This window comes from Lontra canadensis, unplaced genomic scaffold, assembly GCF_010015895.1.
Source record: "Lontra canadensis isolate GAN:19392208 unplaced genomic scaffold, GSC_riverotter_1.0 scaffold34, whole genome shotgun sequence".
Taxonomy (NCBI): Eukaryota; Metazoa; Chordata; class Mammalia; order Carnivora; family Mustelidae; genus Lontra; species Lontra canadensis.
Window position 1 is genome coordinate 6709466 of NW_022631028.1, and position 8880 is coordinate 6718345.

Here is an 8880-nt window from a genome sequence, read left to right on the forward strand (position 1 = left end):
ATTCCTGTGAATATTCGACTCACATCTCTCTTCCTCACTAGATTACCAATCGAAGAGAGTAGGAACATCTGTGTTTTGCTCACTGCGGGACTCCCAGAGCCTACCAGCACATCTGGCACCACAGAGTGGCTCATGAAATATGTGGTTGAGGAAAGAACCCAACAGCGTCGCGCAGCCACCAGCTCAGATCTGTCTGTGAAAGCCACCTGGGTAATTCTCTCCTTAACTCCCTATTCAGAGATGTCAGGTTGGCAGTTTAAAACTAACCACTGTGGGAGTATTTATGCCAAAGACACTGGTAAACACAAATAATGGCTGTTTTATATTTCATTGTTTTTTTGTATCTTGGTTTTTTGTTTTGTTTTGTTTTGTTTTTTACTGTTTCTCTTCTTTTATATAGTTTCTAGAAAGTTAAATAACATGTGTGGCTTTTATTACATTACTGGCCAGCACTGCTTAGAAAGGGGGAGTCAAGCCCTGGTGTCCTTCAGAGAAGCCATGCTACCCTCTTTGGTGGTTGAACTCTTTACAAGCATTCCCCAGGTGAGGTAGCCCAGCAAACTAATTCTTCTCAATTCCAGGAATACAGGTGTGACAGGGTGACAGTAAAACTAGTTTTTACAAGAGGTTTCCTTTTACTCAGTGACCTCTTGTAAACACATATTGCTACAATGTTACTGACAAGCCCCCCCTAATTTACTTTGAGATGAATCTGAGTGAGCCATGGGCTCTAGTTGTCTGCTTCCTGCCTGCCTCCTAACGGCACTATGCAGCTAACTATAGCCAGGTCGTTTTTTTAGGGCAGTTCACAACAGTGCATGAAATGTGTATTGTCAAGCTAACACCATGAAAGGCACCTCTCCTTCCAGACTTAACGTAAGTTAAGACTTCAGAAGGGAAAGCGTCAAGCCCAACCCTGGACCCCAGCCCTGGACCCCAATCCTGATTTAAGCATCTGCTGGTGAGCCATGAGCGTGATGGTGTGGGTCATCCCAAGTCAAGTCTTCCTTGTTCACTTCAGGGAAGCAACATCCCCCAATTAACACAAAGGCTGAACATGGCTGCAGGTGCACTTGCTACTCTGCTGTAAAGTTCAAAGTGACTAACTGAAGCACCAGTGTCCACTGAGGCATTTTATTTGCACATAAAATCCCAGGGTTTTCCCTCCTGTGTGTTTTCGTCTTGCTTCTTTGTGGTCCATGATGGCAGCAGAAGTTGTCAGGACAATGAAACCAAACAGGAGGGATGGGAGTGGATTGTTTTGCCATTCTTCCAGCTCTTCCAGTTGTACATCCAGTCTGGGGCTGATCACTCCACACTTGTTTTACCTGTCCGTGAGGTTCACAACCGTTTTCCTGGCTCTGTGCTCCTCCGTGGTTTCAAATCTGCCAAGGTAACTGTGGATCATCATCGCAGTGAGAAACCAGATGGTGACTTGTGAGCGTGGCCTCATAAGACCTGGTGTTTGTGGCTCTTTTCTGCATTGTTAATGCTCTTGAGAGTATCTGCCAGGGCATTTATGCTCAGGACAGTATGGCGGCAGGGAAAGATGGTGGAAAGCAGTTAAATTCATTGATAAACATTTACCAGCATACCCCTAAGTGAATCCTGCCTAACAATGCAACACATGCAATGCACCCATTTCCCTGGCTGAACTAGGAAAACTTCCACTGATGTTCTTAGCATTCTGCTATATTTGTGCAAGGAAAGAAAGAAATTTTCATGCAGTGTTTCTCCTAGGAACTATTGGCTCCGCATCACTTCAAGGACGTCTGCTACAGATGGTAAGTGTTCCATTATTTAACAAGTAACAAGAATCAGAGATTGTAAGTCGGATTGGCACCATGCTCACCGCTCCCAGCATTCATGGACACGTGCAGTTCTGGCCCCACAGCCACATGGCGGGACTGAGAAAGGCCTCCAACCGGGCTGTCTCTCAAACCTCTCCAAGTCCAAGCGGGTGCTGATGTGACTGTATTCTTTCCCTAAATTCAGTATTTGAATGTGAATGTATTTTTGTGAATAGGGAAGTGAAGGCTTTTCATGAGATGCTCAAGTTCTGTCCTGTAAACACTAAGGTACACTGCAGAGAAACTAGTCACTTCACCTGTAAGAAGACCTAAATCACTTTTATGGAAGAGGGAGGTTTGTAAGCATTAGAAGATCTCCCAAGACTGCTCTCTGAACCAATCACTGCACTTACATTCTGGAAGAATACTTTAGAATGGGAAGAAATGGTTGAATGTATATTAAATTTAAAAGAAGTCTTCTTTTTTCATTTCCAGTTCATAGAAAAACTGGAAAAATACAGATTTTTCTCTTGCAATCTCTGTGTATGGTAACATTTCAGATTGTTTCATGTTCTTCCTTTCTTTTGCATTCTCTAATAATGTAGATTTGTAAAAAAAATATTGTGAATTAAATTCAACAGTTTTTTCTTTAACATCAACTTTCACTCCATGAAAAGTTAGAAGGGTTGTCAGCAGGGTGGTCTATTTAATCTCTGCCTTCAGAGGTGAGCATATATTCAAGTCTGGGCCAATCAGAGAACCACATCCTCTGAACCGTAGTAATTCATCCAGAGGTAGGCATGTGAGACTCGGAAAGCACTAATAAAAGTCCTTCCATGTGACTTGACAAATGAAAACTGAGAGAAAGCATGTCTCTCTCTTTTGAATTATAAATGGTATGAATAAAGATTTAGGCTGCTGCAAGTTTTCTTCCCTTACTTGTAGAAGGAATCTTTCTAGAAATGAAGCCAAAATGCCACAAGAAGAGAAATGAAACCTGACCAGTGGTGGTGTCTGGCAACATTATTTGATTTCCTGGATCCACCTGTTCCTGAAGCCAGACCCATCACTGGACTGTCGGCAAACTAACTTGTGGTTTAAGTTAGTTTCAGCTAGAGTCCCTCATTGGTAATTGAAACCATTTTTACTAAAAACAAAGACAGAAAGACTGTATGTTGTGGCCAAAGATTGAAGCAGGGGAACTCTTAGGTTATCTCTAAATATATGGTTATTTTAACCAAGGCTTGATTTTCATGTGAGTATACAAAAGCAATCTCTATCACCCAATCTTGAATCCAACATAACAAATCAGTTACTATCAATTTGCTCTAGTTACTAAGTGCTGGGATACACACAGATGAATATGAAGATTTCTATCTTGGTGGGACTTATAATTAAGCGGAATGGTAGGACAAGAAGGATGACGAGAGAGACTCAGACAGAAACAGAGACAAAGAAGGTACTCTGGACTGACAGGGGACTGACATGCTAATTCTACCTGTGGAACCAATTTGGATAAGCACATTTTTTTGCCTGTGTCTTTTTCTATCTCGAAAATATGAGTAATCCTCAAAGTATAGTCTACGGGGTCAAAACTACTTTTATAGTAATTTTAAAACACATTTGTCTTTTACAGTCGTTCTCTCACAAATAGTTCTCCAAACTACAGGATGAGTGATGGCGTCATCCCTCTTAACAGGCAACAGAATATAGGCTGGATATTTTTGTGCTGTCGGCACTCTTCAAAGGTAATAGGTTGAAAGGCGTAAGTATATATCTTTTCAGAGATGAACTCAGATTGTTTTCAATACTCCTACAATGCTCTCACTATCATAACCTCATTGACATCCAACAAATTTTGAAATCCCTGAATTTTCCTTGTATACACACAAAGACACAACTAAAAGGTAGTTTACTGAAAGGCTCTTGGGAAACCTAGAAGTCCCTAGATTATACTTGTCTTATTTTGGAGTAATATTATAATTTTTTCAGACTCAAATTTTTATCAAAATTATTTCAGAATTTTTATTTTATTCTGAAATGAAAAACATTTATTTTCTTTATTGAGAGATGGATCATCGGCTTATAAAAGGGAGATGAAAAGGCTTGCTTTCTGAACCCACAACCACACCAAGTATGTCTAAAAATGTTGGAAAAAATGAAGCTGATATCCCTGAGAATTCCATTTCAAGAAGGGAAAACTATATTGCAAAACACAAAACAGGCAAAGGTGTAAATAACAAACACATAATGTGAGCTATCTTTATAGATGTTATCAATGACCTCACTGTGCCTTATACAACAGAAGATTTTCAGATATTATTATATGCAAAATTTGGGTGCTAATTGAGACATCACTTTGAGACCAATCATTAAAAGTTTAAAGAAAAAGGAATCGAGTATTTTAACCATAGATGTGAAAAACTCTTTAAAAGTCAAAAGTTGTTCGATACAGATTGTCAGTCTAGAAGCAAAGCAGCTCCTGAAACATCTCTCAGGGTAAGCATTTCCTTGGTTTGAGAAGCACATACAACACCTGATAAACAAATAAATCCTGTCCAGTTGACAATGCCCCATGCCCGTTGCATGAAAAGTCTGTAAAAACAACAGCCACAGTGTCACATTCCAGGGAAACAGTAACTCAATGACTTAAAAATTTAGTTGCAAACATAAAGATTGCATTAATATCTCATTTACCAAATTGTACTTACATTTTGCAAATGGGTGAATCTGAAGATGGGCTGGGCTTGCCAGTTTGCTTGTAGCCCTCCAGCAGCATCGACTCATCGTCGCATAGTATCTTTTTCTGTGAATGCTCAGCAAACAGATGCATAAAAGGGCTGAAATATTCAAATTTTGAATAATGCTTGGGACTTCACGATTGAGTCCTGGAACAAGGGTTTTGACCCTTTTGTGCCTGGTTCAAAAGCAATGATGGTTCAGACTGCTGGGCTGTAGCAAGGATCCAAGCAATGGTGCCAAACTTCTCACAGTCGTTACATTTTTCCACTGATAGGCACTCCGAGGAACAAATAATAATCTAAAAATAAAAATAAATGCCAGTTTCATTAAGAGTGCTCTTGATGAATCAAATTTTTAATTTTACCAAAGACCAGCCCTCAGTATTCTATGTGACAGAATGAAAAGTACACAGGAAATATTTTTGCTGAATTTTGAAGACTATGATTGTCTTGAGGAAAATTGCTTGTGGGCAACTGTTTGAGTCAAGAGCTCAGCTAACTGCTTTCTTTCACAGAGCAGAATCTCGGTTTGAAAAGCTACTGACAGACAAACTACGGTTATTCAGACTTGGATATTGGCAGACCGTTTCTTCAAAATGAACAAAGTGAGATTGTCACTTCGAGGAAAACAACTGACAATACGTGTTGCCCACTTGAAGTTGCAAGTGCAAATGGGAATTTTGGAAAATTGTAAAAGTACCACTGTGAGCTTGACATCATGTGTTTTTCTAATGAGACTGATGGCAATATTTATGTACGTGATTTTTGATATTTTAATGAGATGTGCAATATTTGGAAGGTCTGCATAACTCAGCAAACCAGGATTTTTCAAATGCTTGATCCATGATTTGTTATGAAATCACCCATGGCTAAAGGATCTGTTCAAAGTTCAAGCTAGACCCATACTTTTAATGAAACAGAATATAAACGGTTTATAAATTAGGTTCCAGATTCTACGTTGAATCTCACCTTTAAGAAACTACCTCTTGCCTTCCCAATGGTGATAGCAGAGAGATTGCAAGCTCAGTAGCCCAAGACCATGGCAAACTTTTTCTTGCATCATGTCTGCTAAAATCCCATTAGAAAAACTAATCACACAGGAGAGCCCAGAGTCAGAGTGGAGGAAGGAGGAGGAGAACAAAGCTACCACCCCCACAAGGTGGGATGGTACATCGAGCTCATTTTCGCAATCAGCTGAGCTATGAGGATCATGGAGTCTGACATTCCGTGCTAAGTAGTTTGCATGAATTAGATCAAATCCTGACAAGAACCCTATAATGTGGATATTTATATAAATTAAGATCCTGGATTGCAATGGAATCTTCACACAAACTAGATCAAATAAAAGTGTATTTACTCAGTCATGTACCTCAGAAGTGAACCAGTGAGGGTTATCTAACATGTCTGAGTGGCTGGATGGATCTAGAAGACCACTGGAGGTCTTTGATGCTCTGTCTACAGCACTCAGTTGGGTTTTCTCAGTAGGTTGAATCCATTCTGCAGATGACATTTTCTCTGAAGCCTAAAGAGTTGTCTCACAGCAGCTCCAGCTTACATGATCCCCTGAGTTTGCAGTCCCACAGGAAGACATCTTATCTCTCCCAATCAATTTGTTCCCAATGTGCCTAGGAGGCTCTCACTGGCCTGAAATAGATTGTTCATGCCTGAAAAGGAGTCCCAAAGCCAAGAGTGCTTGCAAACTGCTGAACAAGGTCATTGCTAAGGCCTCTTCAGTTCTAAAGTTCTATAATTATTCTGGTATTATTTGCTGTCTCCTGGTTACATTGTAGTAGACTGCACATTTAGAAATAGTAGCATCTAGTCATTACAGTGTATTTATTGTATCTCACGATATGCCCCATTCACAATGAGCAGGAACAACTTTGCATTAAGAACCCCGAACCACTTGGAAACTGGTTGTAAGAGATTGGACGGGTCAAGCAGACCCCACAGTTCTAACCTTGTTCCACTCCTAAAATGAAACAACAGAAATAACTTTGTCTTGTAAGAGAACTGTGTTGCCAGTAGAATCTCATCTTGGGTAGGAAATCGAAATTCACCCATCGGTTTTATTATGTGCATTTAGATAAACTCTCATTTTTCTATCCCAAAAGGAAATCCCAGCTTAAGGAGAGTCAGTAGTTTGATCTATTTTGCCAGATCCAGTCAACTGGGGGGAGCTTCCAGAATGGCCAGACTGTGAAGGGTCTTGAGGCGAGGGAGAAATTGGTGTTGACAGAAATGTCTGCCAAGGATACAGGAGAGATGTGGATATGTGCTGTTTGTATTCAGCATGGCTTTGTCTTCAGGATCCAGCTAAAACACCAGACATCTTTACATAAGAAACATCACTGGAAGAGGTGTCAGTCTTGTGTGAGTTACCTAGAGGCTCCCCCACAAAATAGGATTTAATAATTTAAGAAGAAATAAGTGGTACCTACTGAACTAAATTTATAAACTGTCACAAATGTCTCATTTCTTCATTCATTCTATAAACATTGATTAAAAGCCTACCTTAGTCATGTACTGTCCTAGGGAAAAACAAGAGGTCTGAAATTTGCTTCAGGTCTCCAGACACCATACAGTCTAAGCTCAAGAAGCCTAATTTGTTTTTCATAAAAGGACTAGCTCTGGCCTCGGGTAAGTTTTAAAGGACATGTTTTAGGTTATTACTGCAAAACAAGGAAGCTGACCCAATAGAATTAATATTATAGAATTATCTCATCCAACAGCAAGCTTTTAACATCCACAATAGCTTTTTATTCTTAGACTCTACATACTTTTGGCAGAGGCTCTGAAGGAAATTATATGCACACATTCAATTACCTTTATAGGTACAAATTATCCACTGCTGCCTTCTCTAATGAGAATAGGACTTAAATTCTTACTTGCCTGCAATGAGACCCATTATATCCTATAGTACACATGTAGCTGGATGGGTTAACATCAGCTCCTAAGTGCAGATGGCTTTTATTCTTCTGTTTTGACACGTCTCATGGCTGCTTGTTACAAACAGAAGGAATAACTGTGGTGGTCTTCACAGGCTCGTGTAGTGTGCTGCAGGCGATTTTTGCACTGTCATTAATATTTTGGACCCTCGGTCCCTGATTTGGCAAAGAAAAAAGTAGTCGTCCATGCTTGACAGTGGCAATCCTGACTGGCCCAGCTAATAATGTTGAAAGGGAACACTTGTTCTCCAAAGTCCCTGCTGGGGGACACAGGTCGCGATGAAGTTTTTACCTGCCCAGTCATGGCTGTTACGTGGCACGTGCGATCTCACCTTTGCGGGGGTTTTGAAGAAAGCCACGGAGAATAGTGAACACACACAATAAAATGCTTCCAGAATGTTCTTCAACTGAGCCAGCTGTGTTTATCTGCAGACTACTGTTTAGCAACCCCAGGGACAGGAAGATAAAGAAGCAGTTGGAAAGATGAGGATCCATTACAAGAACAAATCACCTGACTCTTGAATTGTATTTTCATGGGATTTCAGTCAAACAACCATGGAGGCAAATTCTAGTTCCCTGTTTACTAGCTGTGTGCTCTTAGGAGTTTTACCCTGTGTGTGTGTAATTTCTCCCGTGTACCACTCAGATGTGAGGCTTACCTCACAGTAGGTGAGGATAAATAAATAAATAGAAGCATAAGGGGATGGGCACCGAGCTGGTGCTCAAAAAATATTTTTCTACTTCTTCTTGGATCTCTATTACTTTATAGAACTTTCACGTTAAGGGGTACTTTTGTTCACTCACCAACATTTTTATAGTTTTCAATGCCTTTGATAACTAAATGCTGGTTGTTGGTTTTTTTGTTTTTGTTTTTTTTTATTTTAATACAACTACTGGATAAAACAATGAAGTGGGGTGTGTAAGGGTTTTCCCGTATTATTTTTCAAAACATTGTCTCCATGACAATTACTTTGCCTCTCTCTTACCACTCTCGGTTCTTTTCAGTAGACAAACACTCAGGCCGGAGCTATTTATCTTCACCTCTGCTGCTGGTGGAGTGACTTGCTCTGTGCACCGTCGAGACTGGAAAGAACAATGACCTGTCATTTCTCCCATCCAGTTTAGCAGGCTCATCTGTCTTCCGGCCATAGACACTGTTCATGATTCATGGCTGTGACAAGCAGCCGTGGTTTTTAGAACCCACAGAGGACATGAAGACCATTTGTTCTTTTATTCTAGTTCATACACGGAGTGCTGGCCAGTTTTACTCTGGCAAACTCAGCATGGTTGGGATGAACCATGTGGTGTTTCTCCAGCATGTCCAGACTGCGCCGCCCAAACCACCAACTGTCAGCTCTGGCCGATGCTCATCTCTCAGAAGGGCTGGAGGGTTATTTTGGG

General features: G+C 40.5%; 1 pseudogene; it reads right to left on the minus strand.

Annotated features, from left to right (window-relative positions):
• Positions 1-1102: 1102 nt before the first annotated feature.
• Positions 1103-1542, minus strand: LOC116873585 (annotated as a pseudogene).
• Positions 1543-8880: the final 7338 nt, after the last annotated feature.